Source organism: Neomonachus schauinslandi, chromosome 14 (genome assembly GCF_002201575.2).
Source record: "Neomonachus schauinslandi chromosome 14, ASM220157v2, whole genome shotgun sequence".
In the NCBI taxonomy this organism is placed as follows: Eukaryota; Metazoa; Chordata; class Mammalia; order Carnivora; family Phocidae; genus Neomonachus; species Neomonachus schauinslandi.
Window position 1 is genome coordinate 30,563,551 of NC_058416.1, and position 13,002 is coordinate 30,576,552.

A 13,002-nucleotide genomic window follows, 5' to 3' on the forward strand; every position below is an offset into this window, starting at 1 on the left:
TACCATAGCAAACCTAATAGCTCTAATTAAACCCTCTGATGCTATGACTTCTAACAAGATGATAATGGTAATCATGTTATTATATAGATTATGTTAGTAATAGGACTGACTTTCTTAGAAATAAAGGAGTGATAACAATAATAACTTGAGTCCATACTCTCCACGTATCAGCAGAGAAGCACAATATGCTTCTCTGTGTGAGAGGGCAGTCTAGGCACATTGGCTGTAGAAGGAGCCTTGGGACATAAGATAACTGGCTGGGAACAGGGGAAAGAGAGAGAGAGATGTCACATAATGGTACCTCAAGGACATTCAGATAAATTCATGTATACCCAGGAAAAGTATTTGCACAAAAGAATCATGACCCCAGGGGCACCTGGGTGGCTCAGTCGGTTAAGTGTCTGCCTTCGGCTCAGGTCATGATCTCAGGGTCCTGGGATTGAGCCCCATGTCGGGCTCTCTGCTCAGTGGGAAGCCTGCTTCTCCCTCTCTCTCTCTGCCTGCCTCTCTCCCTGCTTGTGCGCTCGCTCTCTGTCAAATAAATAAATAAAATCTTAAAAAAAAAAAAATCATGACACCAGAAAAAGTAGTGTGGAAGTGAGAACCCTATCTCTAATACCCAGATATAGGATGTGGATATTAGTAAAGATTCTAAGAAACAAAGGACAGAGTCCAGCCAAAGAATTTGAGAGGTTAATGGCCAGGAGAGAGGGGAAAGGAGGGAGGGGGAGAGAGACAGAGAGATAGAATATAAATTTAACAACGAGATGCTACTCTCCGTGAGTCAAGAAGCAATGAATGTTAAGTATAGCAATGGTCTAGATTTGAGGAGGAATGAGGTTAAGTCTGCGATGAGTCTCCCAGTAGCCATGAAATTCTCTCCCTGGCCTTTACAATACAGTGAACAAGGACTGACAGAAGACAATCTAGTAGACTTTTTAAGAACACCGGGCTAACACGATAAATGTCACTCTGGTTCTCAAGTACTTTTCTGGTTCAAAGTTAAGATGTTTTTGTAATGTTCCATTTAGGTGTTCAATGTTTTTCAAATAAAGTGATTACAATGTTTATATGTTTAATTAACTTGCAGCTAAATAATTATAATCCTATTCTTCCCAGTGACAAGGAATAACGAGCCATCAAAACAGAGAAAAGTTTTTCTTTTCAAACTTTAGACAAAAAAGGGACCAATGAAGTTACTGATTCTAATTCCATCATTTTAAAGCTAAAGAAACTCAAATCAATAAAATCTGGGACTTTCCCATGGGGGTTAGTATTAGCCAGTGGAAGAGCTAGACCTAAAATGCCTACTTCCTAATTCCTAGTCCATTTTTCTTTCCCTAGTAGTAATACTATCCTTACGTTAACATTGTGTAATTTCTGAAACACTTTTCATGTTTACCTTATTGAATTCTAAAAATATCCCTGAAAATTAGCTAATAAGAAAACTGGGACTTAAACTCAAAGATTTTAAATACACCCAAGTAATTGGTCTCTTCAACTTTATCTTCACTCCTTAACTGTTACTGGATACCCAGGCTCATGTATCTACCTACCCTTATGACATACCTAATGGGATATCTAATTTGCTTCTCAAACTTAACATGATAAAATGGGAATCTTGATTTCCTCATCCAACCTCTGCTCTTACATGTTGGTCCCCTAGCTTTTTTTGTCTTATTAGATGGCACTGCTATGCATCCAACTGCTAAAATCTAAGCACAGTGCTTAAGTCCTCTCTTCCCCTTCTTTCCAATGTCATGATCATTCAGTACATTCTATTGACTACCTCCAATACATATTCCAATGTGTCCACTTCTTTCCAGCTCCACTTCTACCATACTGGTCCAGGCCACTGTCATCTCTTGCCTCAATTATCACTACAGTGTGTGCCTAGATCTCACTGTTTCCAATATTGCCCATCTGCAATTCTCCCTCCACAAAGCTGAGAAGAAATTTTCTCAGATATCCAGGAACAAGAGTTTCATAGCTCCTAGGCCCTGGACACTCTCACAATATCTGAACATCTGTCCCTGTGTCTGTCTCCCAAACTGGAGGGTAAGAACATTGTGAAGGCATTATACTGCATGCATTCAATACATGTGCCTAAATATAAGCATATATAGTGCATATTAATTAAATTGTAATAAATAGATACATCCATCATCAAGGAAATCTTGAAGACCCTAATGTTGCTGGCCCCCTTCATGTTTGAATCTGCTATCCTTCCCATCCCCCTCAAAAAAGAAGGCATGCTCCTGACCTTTGTGTAGGAATCTTATGTTCTACTTTATAGTTTTATAATAGATTATTATAATCCAAAAATCACATTTTTATAGTTTTTCTTACATTTAAACTTTAAAGGACTGGAATCATAGTAGTTACATTCTTGTGTGACTTGCCTTTTCTTCTCACTCAACATTTACTCAACATCATGAAGTCTGCATAGTTTATACAGGTTCATGTGTATAGCTATGGTTCATTCCTTCCTACTGCTAGATTGTCCATTCTGTCACTCTGTCACTGTTTATGAATTTCATAATTTTTATTTGGGCTGTTTTATATACGAATCATACATAGTATTATGTAGTAGTTTTATATAAAATCATTCTTACATGCCCCCTGGTACACATGTCCAAGATTTTCTTTACAGTATATATCTAAGGGTAGAACTTCTGGGTTGTAGGACTTAGGGATCTTCAAGTTTACCAAGTAGTAACAAAGAGTTTTGTAGAGTGGTTACAAATACACCCTTCTAGGGCGCCTGGGTGGCTCAGTTGGTTAAGCGACTGCCTTCGGCTCAGGTCATGATCCCGGGGTCCTGGGATCGAGTCCCGCGTCGGGCTCCCTGCTCTGCGGTGAGCCTGCTTCTCCCTCTCCCACTCCCCCTGCTTGTGTTCCCTCTCTCGCTGTGTGTCTCTCTGTCAAATAAATAAAATAAAAAATCTTTAAAAAAAAAAAAAAAACAAATACACCCTTCTACTCCCACTAGCAGTATGTAAGCTTCCCCACAGTCTCACATCCTTGCCAAATCTTGACATTGTCAGAAATTTTAACTTTTGCCAAAATGATTAATGTGAAATGAAAGATTTTATGGTTTTAGTCTGAATTTCTCTGATTTACAGTGAGCTTGAAAATGGTCTCATATTTATTGGCCATTAATTTTTCTTTTTCTATGAAATGTCCTTTCAATCTTTGAATTATTATTTATTTACTCAGTTCATAAGAATTTTTACATACTCTAGATGCAAATCTTTTGTTGACTTTACATGTGGCAAATATTTTCTTCAAATATATAGCTTGTATTTTCACACCAAAATATGTGATCTGATAAACTGAAATGTTTCAAAAAAATGTTTTCTTCCCCAAAAGGCAGTAAGTATCTTTTTCTAGTTTTCTAGTTTTACATTTTACATTTAGTCTTCAATCTTCTTGGATTGGATTATTGTGTACTGTGAAAGGTAAGCACCCAAATTTATATTTTCCCTAATTGAAAACCAGTTGCCTCAGCACCACTTGTTAAATGGGCCATCCTTTTCCCTGACTGAAATGTTTTCCACTTTTGTCATATAGCAAGACTCTGTATATGCCAGAGTCTGTTTCTGAGCTCTGTTTTACGTCTCCCTGGTTATCTGTCTATCCTTGGGTGAATCTCACCTGTTTTTTGTTTTTTTTTTTAATTTTTTATTTATTTATTTGACAGAGAGATAGCTAGAGCAGGAACACAAGCAGGGGGAGTGGGAGAGGGAGAAGCAGGCTTCCCGCCGAGCAAGGAGCCCGATGCGGGACTCGATCCCAGAACCCTGGGATCATGACCTGAGCCGAAGGCAGACGCTCAACGACTGAGCCACCCAGGTGCCCCGAATCTCACCTGCTCTTAATTATTATGACAGAATAGAGAGGCAGTACAGTGTCATGCTCAGAGAGTGGACGCTGGTGCCTGTTACTTCAGTTTGACTTCTAGTTCAGTTCCATCAGTGTTAGTTGTGTGACCCAGAGCAGATCCTTTCCAGTCTCCATGTGTAAAACTGGAGATAATAACTCTACCTATTCCAAAGGTTAGCTGTGAAGACTAAATAAGTCAATAAATATTTTTAAAAAAAAACTTGTAAAAATGCTGATGTGTAGTAATGCTTCATATATGTTAGCATTGCTTTAAAAATTAATTTTTCATTACATGCATTTCTTTCAGACTATCAAGAAAGCTGGTACAAAAAAAGTAAAGTCTGTTATTAGGCAAATAAAAACCACTTTCTGTCCTCTCCTCATTTTCAAAATGTAATTAATATCATTACTTCTCAGGTCATACCTGCTATCCTCAAACCTGTTGTCATTTCTCCATGAGGAATTGTCCTTGACAAGTATTTTGGCCCCTTTCCCTGGCCTGCTACCAGCCTTCTGCTTATTTCCTGGGACCTGCCATGTGATGTATTGTTTCCAGGCTGAGTATTGTTTAATGTTCATACAACAAACACTAATTGAAGTTTCCAGGAGCTTGTTCCTCCAAGCCAACTTTGTGCTGGTGCTGGGTCCAATCTGTCCAAGGCCCCTTGGGAAATCATCCATCCAAATGTAGGGATGCATGGGCTTGGTCATCTGGCTACAAACCAGAGGTCTTTCCATGGTCCACTTGGCCTTGAAGGCTTTAGCCTTGGAAGTCCACATTTTAGGAGAAGGTCTGTTTGTTAATGGAGAGATTGAAGCATCTCTGAAAGTACTCCAAAAATGCTGTTTTGTCTGAGTAAAGAATAGGCACAGATGTTCAGAAAAAGTGAGTACATTCTCCAGGTTGCAGTAGGCTCTGTGTGCTCTGCCTGAGACAGAGTAAAAAATAAGTTATTTGTCAGATGAACCGATGATGATGATACACTTTATCTTTGTAAAGTCCCTTCTCCAAAAGGCTTTCTCACACACCCATTTTCACCTTATCACCTTGGGAGAAAAATTCTCATCACTCACTCTTCCTATCAGCCTCATTTTTACCATTGAAAAACTAAAGAAATGGCAAATACATGGATTAAATCAAAGTTAAACAGTTACACATTTCTTCTCTCATTTTCTGATTTAGCAGTTTTTGAATGTCTGCCAGGAACTGTTAGCTACTAGAAAAGATGATTAAAATAAGGTTCTTGACACCACTTGCTGTCTTGCCCACTTACCTACAGCTTCACATTGCAGAAGGTAAAATAAAGGTGTAAATACATTTGTATACAACAAACTTACAAATGCTATCACAGAGATACGTACAATGCACTAACAGAACCAGGATTACTGAGGTCTAAATTCTACTTAGAATGACCATCGTCTTAAAGAATCAACAGAAGCCTCCAAGATAAAGAATGAAGTAAGGACATTAAAGACAGACAAAAGCTTAAAGGAGAAAGGTGATTTTGTCTTCGGGAATAGAACAGAGTTAAATTAGATTAAAATAAAAAATGAGGATGGATACAGTATAGTTTAAAACGAGGTGAAAAACTAAAGTTAGCAAAATAAATAATTTATTTTGGCTATTATGAAGAGTGAGACTATAAACCTGTGTGTATATTATCTAAGCACCAGTTTTCCATTATTTGGAGCATAAAGCTAGAAGAGCAATTGCTAGGTCACATAGTAACTCTATGTGTAACTTTGTGATGAATCGCCTGCTTTCCATAGTGCCTGAAACATTTTACATTCCTACCAGCAAGGTATAAAGGATCCAGTTTTTCCTCATCCTTGACAACATTTGTTATTTTCCAACTTTTTGATTGCCAGAAATTTTTATATTCCATCTTTTTTATTAGAGCATCCTAGGGGTTGTGAAATGATATTTCATTGTGGTTTTGATTTGTATTCCTCTATTGACTAAGAATATGGAGCATCTTTTAATATGTTTGGTCATTTTTATATCTTTGGAAAAATGCCTGTTCCAGTCTTTTGCCCATTTTTGAATTAGGGTATATATCTTTCAGTTGTGAGTTATAAGAGTTCTTGATATGTTTTGGATAGTAGATCCTTGTCAGATAGACAATTTGCAAATATTTTCCCCTATTCTATAGATGATCTTTATGCTTTCTTGATAATGTCCTTTGATACAAAAGTTTTGAATTATTATGAATTTCAAAGTATTTTTCCTTTTGTTGCTCATGCTTTTGGTATATCCAAGAACACAATGTCAAATTTACAGTTATAAAGATTTACCTCTATGTTTTCTTTTAGGAGTTTTATGGCTTTAGCATTACATTTACATTGTTGATCCATTTTGATTTAATTTTGTATTTGGTATGATGTATGAATCCAACTTCATTCTTTCACCTATGAACGCTCTTGGAACCCCTGTCAAGAATCAATTAGCTATAGATGCATGGGTAGGTATATGTACAGTCATACATATCTGAGTTCTATTCCATTGATCTATAAGTCTATTCTAATGTCAGTACTACATTATCTTCATTACTGTAGCTCTGTAGTATGTTTTGATATTGGGAAAAATTAGTCTTTTAACTTTGTTATTCTTTTATAATGTTGTTTTGAAGACTGAATTAGGGTTCTACAGAAAAACAAAACTAATAGGAGATAGACAGACAGATATAGATAGATGGACAGAAGAGGTTTATTATAGGAATTATATATAGGAATTCTCACTTGAGAAGTCCTCCAACCAGCTGCTACAAGCTGGGAGCCAGGAAAACCACTGGTATAATTCAGTCCAAGTCTTAAGGCCTGAGAACCAGGAGCTCAGGAAGAGAGTAAGAATTCACCCTTCCTTATCTTTTTTGTTCTATTCAGGTCCTGTAGGGATCAGATGAGGCCCACTCACATTGATGAGGACAGATTTCCTTTACTCAGTCTACAGATTCAAATTCTAAGTCTCTTCCAGAAATGCTCTCAGAGACACACCCAGAAATAATGTTTTAGCAGCTATCTAGGCATCCTTTGGCCCAGTCAAGTTGACATGTAAAATAAATCATCACAGGGCTCTTCCTGCCAGTTACATATGAATTTGAGGATTAGCATTTTCATTTCTGCCAAAAAGGCTATTGGAATTTTGATAGGGATTACACTGAATGTATGGATCATTTTGAGAGTATTGTCATCTTAACAATATTAAGTCTTTCAGTCCATAAATACTGGCTGTCTTCCCATTTATTTAGGTCTTTAATTGCTTTCGTCAAGTTGTTATACTGTTCAATTTACAAGTTTTTCATCTCCTTCTTTAAATTTATTCCTAGGTATTTTTCTTTCAAATGCTACTTTAAATGGAATTGTCCAAAACAAACAACCAACTAATAGTCAGACACATAAAAGACACCACATATGTAAGATCTAACAAAACCAATAGAAAATAGAGTAAGGTCTATAGGGCTATACCTGGAAATGGGAATTTTCAGATGTAGATTTTAGTGTAATATGTATATTACATTTAACAAGCTAAAAGTTTACAAATTTCAGCTCGTCAATGAAAATTTTTTTTAAAAAGGAAGTAACTTATTTGAAAATAACAAGGTAAAGTTTCCAATCAGAAGAAAAGCTGTGACCGTGTGTTCAGCTGACTCTGCTTTCATTACAAGAACAGCTATTAATACTTATAATAAGTATAGTACTTATTACTGCCAGGTCCTATTTTAAATGAATTATATGTTTTAACACATTTAATCTGTATAGCAACCAGATGAGATAAATACTATTATTACCTCATTTTTCAGATGAGAACACAGAGGCAAAGAGACCATAAAGCACTTGCCCAGTATCACAAAGCTGTAAATACTGAAGTCAGGTTTAAGCCCTAGTCCCCAAATCTTAGAATACTGAAAGTATGAATACTCTTTTTGACACAAGTACATCAGTTCCTTGGAGGAATACAGTATGCTTTTGTCAACTCTGAAGAATCTGAGGGTTTTTTTTTTAAGAAAGCCATTTCATTTCACAAATATATACCACAAAAACTGTGTATCAGATTCTCATAAGTTTTATTCCATAAAAAAATTGAAAAAATGCATTGCAAGTTTAAGCAAGGCAGATAACTTTAAAAGAAAGGGATGCCAAAAAAAAAAAAAATAGCGAAGTCACATATGACCTAGGTCTTCATGGATGGAAGTGATGTCTACATTTGGAGAAAGAAAAGAAGGGTCTTACAGACAGAAGGAATAACACCTGATGTGTTCAGGGTTCATGCCTCATTCCTTGTGCCTGGAGCATTGAACATATGGAATACCAGGAAAGGAGTTTCATGGAAAATGGAGGATAAAGAGTTAAAACACACACACACACACACACACACACAAGATTCTGGAGTGATAAATTAAGTGATAAACTAAGACTGTGAAAGGTTTGAACTAATTTTAATGTGGCTTTCATACTCATCTTTTAACAAAGTAAAACTACCAGGGGCTTTGAACAGGGCAATGACATGATCAGAACAATGTCTTAGAAGATGACAGTGATGCTCAGCACCCAGTGAGCGAGCAAACCAGCTTGGAAGCAAGGGCCATGGTTGGGGAGAGAGAAAATTAGAAACTCTTACAATGCCCTTGCCATGTGGCTAGAATTACCTATGCAATTGCTTTAAATACCTTTTTTTTAGGAAAAAAATTAAGAGTTGCTGTAGGTTTAATTTCAGTGTATTTACATTAAGAAAATGTTTTCATTCTCTTGACTTCTTTGTTCTAATTGTTTTAAATATAGGCATGCAAATATCTTCTCCCATTCTGTTGGTTGTCTTTTAGTTTTGTTGACTGTTTCTTTTGCTATGCAAAAGCTTTTGATCTTGATGAAGTCCCAATAGTTCATTTTTGCCCTTGATTCCCTTGCCTTTGGCGATGTTTCTAGGAAGAAGTTGCTGCGGCTGAGGTCGAAGAGGTTGCTGCCTGTGTTCTCCTCTAGGATTTGGATGGACTCCTATCTCACATTGAGGTCTTTCAACCATTTGGAGTCTATTTTTGTGTGTGGTATAAGGAAATGGTCCAGATTCATTCTTCTGCATGTGGCTGTCCAATTTTCCCAACACCATGTGTTGAAGAGAGTGTCTTTTTTTCCACTGGACATTCTTTCCTGCTTTGTCAAAGATTAGTTGACCATAGAGTTGAGGGTCTCTCAACTCTATTCTGGGCTCTCTATTCTGTTCCATTGATCTATGTGTCTGTTTTTGTGCCAGTACCATGCTGTCTTGATGATTACAGCTTTGTAATAGAGCTTGAAGTCTGGAATTGTGATGCCACCAGCTTTGCTTTTCTTTTTCAATATTCCTCTGGCTATTCGGAGTCTTTTCTGGTTCCATAGAAATTTTAGGATTATTTGTTCCCTTTCTTTGAAAAAAGTTCATGGTATTTTGATAGGGATTGCACTGAATGTGTAGATTGCTCTAGGTAGCATTGACATCTTCACAATATTTGTTCTTCCAATCCATGAGCATGGAACGTTTTTCCATTTCTTTGTGTCTTCCTCAATTTCTTTCATGAATATTTCATAGTTTTCTGAGTACAGGTTCTTTGCCTCTTTGGTTAGATTTATTCCTAGGTATCTTATGGTTTTGGGTGCAACTGTAAATGGGATTGACTCCTTAATTTCTCTTTCTTCTGTCTTGTTGGTGTATAGGAATGCCACCGATTTCTGTGCATTGATTTTATATCCTGCCACTTTACTGAATTCCTGTATGAGTTCTAGCAGTTTTGGGGTGGAGTCTTTGGGGTTTTACACATAAAGTATCACATCATCTGCAAACAGTGAGAGTTTCACTTCTTCTTTGCCAATTTGGATGCCTTTTATTTCTTTTTGTTGTCTGATTGCTGTGGTTAGGACTTCTAATACCATGTTGAATAGCAGTGGTGATAGTGGACATCCCTGCCGTGTTCCTGACCTTAGGGGGAAAGCTCTCAGCTTTTCCCCATTGAGAATGATATTCACTGTGGGTTTTTCATAGATGGCTTTTATGATATGAGGTATGTACCCTCTATCCCTATACTCTGAAGAGTTTTGATCAAGAAAGGATGCTATACTTTGTCAAATGCTTTTTTTTTTTTTTAAAGATTTTATTTATTTATTTGAGACAGAGAGAATGAGAGACAGAGAGCATGAGAGGGAGGAGGGTCAGAGGGAGAAGCAGACTCCCCACCGAGCAGGGAGCCCGATGCGGGACTCGATCCCGGGACTCCAGGATCATGACCTGAGCCGAAGGCAGTCGCTTAACCAACTGAGCTACCCAGGCGCCCCTGTCAAATGCTTTTTCTGCATCTACTGAGAGGATCATATGGTTCTTGTTCTTTCTTTCATTAATGTATTGTATCACATTGATTGATTTCTGGATGTTGAACCAACCTTGCAGCCCAGGGATAAATTCCACTTGGGCGAGGTGAATAATCCTTTTAAGGTACTGTTGGATCCTATTGGCTAGTATTTTGGTGAGAATTTTTGCATCCATGTTCATCAGGGTTATTGGTCTGTAATTCTCCTTTTTGATGGGGTCTTTGTCTGGTTTGGGGATCAAGGTAATGGTGGCCTCATAAAACGAGTTTGGAAGTTTTCCTCCATTTCTATTTTTTGAAACAGTTTCAGAAGAATAGGTATTAATTCTTCTTGAAATGTTTGGTAGAATTCCCCTGGGAAGCCATCTGGCCCCGGGCTCTTGTTTGTTGGGAGGTTTTTGATGACTGCTTCAATTTCCTTAGTGGTTATGGGTCTGTTCAGGTTTTCTATTTCTTCCTGGTTCAGTTTTGGTAGTTGATACATGTCTAGGAATGCATCCATTTCTTCCATGTTATCTAATTTGCTGGCATATAGTTGCTCATAATATGTTCTTATAATTGTTTGTATTTCTTTGGTGTTGGTTGTGATCTCTCCTCTTTCATTCATGATTTTATTTATTTGGATCTTTTCTCTTTGATAAGTCTGGCCAGGGGTTTATCAGTCTTAATTCTTTCAGAGAACCAGCTCCTAGTTTCGTTGATCTGTTCTACTGTTCTTTTGGTTTCTAGTTCATTGATTTCTGCTCTGATCTTTATTATTTATCTTCTCCCGCAGAATGGGAGAAGATATTTGCAAATGAAATATCAGATAAAGGGCTAGTATCCAAAATCTATAAAGAACGTATCAAACTCAACACCCAAAGAACAAATGATCCAATCAAGAAATGGGCAGAAGACATGAACAGACATTTTTCCAAAGAAGACATCCAAATGGCCAACAGACACATGAAAAAGTGCTCAACATCGCTCGGCATCAGGGAAATCCAAATCAAAACCTCAGTGAGATACCACCCCATACCAGTCAGAATGGCTAAAATTAGCAAGTCAGGAAATGAAAGATGTTGGCAGGGATGCGGAGAAAGGGGAACCCTCCTACACTGTTGGTGGGAATGCAAGCTGGTGCAGCCACTCTGGAAAGCAGTATGGAGGAGGTTCCTCAAAAAGTTGAAAATAGAGCTACCATACGATCCAGCAATTGCAGTACTGGGTATTTACCCCAAAGATACAAATGTAGGGATCCGAAGGGGTACGTGCACCCCAATGTTTATAGCAGCAATGTCCGCAATAGCCAAACTGTGGAAAGAGCCCAGATGTCCATCAACAGATGAATGGATAAAGAAGAGGTGGGTCCCGCATCGGGCTCCCTGCTCGGCAGGGAGTCTGCTTCTCCCTCTGACCCTCCTCCCTCTCATGCTCTCTGTCTCTCATTCTCTCTCTCTCAAATAAAAAAAAAAAAAAAGAGGTGGTATATATATATAATAGAATATTATGCAGCCATCAAAAGGAATGAAATCTTGCCATTTGCAACAACATGGATGGAACTAGAGGGTATTATGCTGAGCGAAATAAGCCAATCAGAGAAAGACATGTATCATACGACCTCACTGATATGAGGAATTCTTATTCTCAGGAAACAAACTGTGGGTTGCTGGAGTGGTGGGGGGTGGGAGGGATGGGAGGGATGGGGTGGCTGGGTGATAGACATTGGGGAGGGTATGGGCTATGGTGAGTGCTGTGTATTGTGTAAGACTGTTGAATCACAGAATTGTACCTCTGAGACAAGTAATACATTATATGTTAAAAAAAAAAAAAAAGAAGATGATAGCAGGAAGGGAAAAATGAAGGGGGCGGGAATTGGAGGGGGAGACGTACCATGAGAGACTCTGGACTCTGAGAAACAAACTGAGGGTTCTAGAGAGGAGGGAGGTGGGGGATGGGTTAGCCTGGTGATGGGTATTAAAGAGGGCACGTGCTGAATGGAGCACTGGGTGTTATACACAAACAATGAATCATGGAATGCTACATCAAAAACTAATGATGTAATGTATGGTGATTAACATAATAAAAAATAAATTAAAAAAAAGTAAAAATGAGAGAAATTTGTATTTTCTTAACAGCCAGAATTAGAATTCCTCTTAAAAGAGCTACCCTTAATGAAATTTGTTGATAAGCTTCTCAGGGAGAAAGTGAGACCCTAAGGCACAGTTTATCTGTGGCCCATTGGCCTCCTGTTTCATTTCCTATAGAACTGCGGAAAATTGACATTTCTGAGTCCCACCCCATGAAACTGAATGAGAATTCCTGGGGAAGGGGAGTGCTTCCTGAGGTTTGCCTCACAAACCTCTTAAGTAGAAAGAGTAAATCCCTTGTCTATGCAAGTTGAAGGTGATCGTGCAGATGCAATAGTCAGTGCCCCCCAGCTAGTATTAACTTTCTGTTTACTCAGTAATAATCGTTGCATTCTTAAACATTTTTATTGAGGATGGGTTTTTTTTCTGATTTTTGTTTTTCTGATTTTGTGTGTGCGCAACCAAATCCAAGCTAATAGTTTACACCCAGGCTGAGTGCTGTGGGGACACAGGATAACAGTTTGGAAAGAAGGCAGAAGACAGCCTAAGAATTTGAGCCTTCCCAGAACTAGCAGAAGACATTAAGGAAGGCTCAGTGTCCACACAGTGTGTATTAGGGTTTCTAGCCAATCTCAAGGATTGGGGAGACGTGAACAGCAATGAGGTCCCATGATTAAACAATTGCTAGCAGCCTCCTTCTGTTTGGTTTGTGT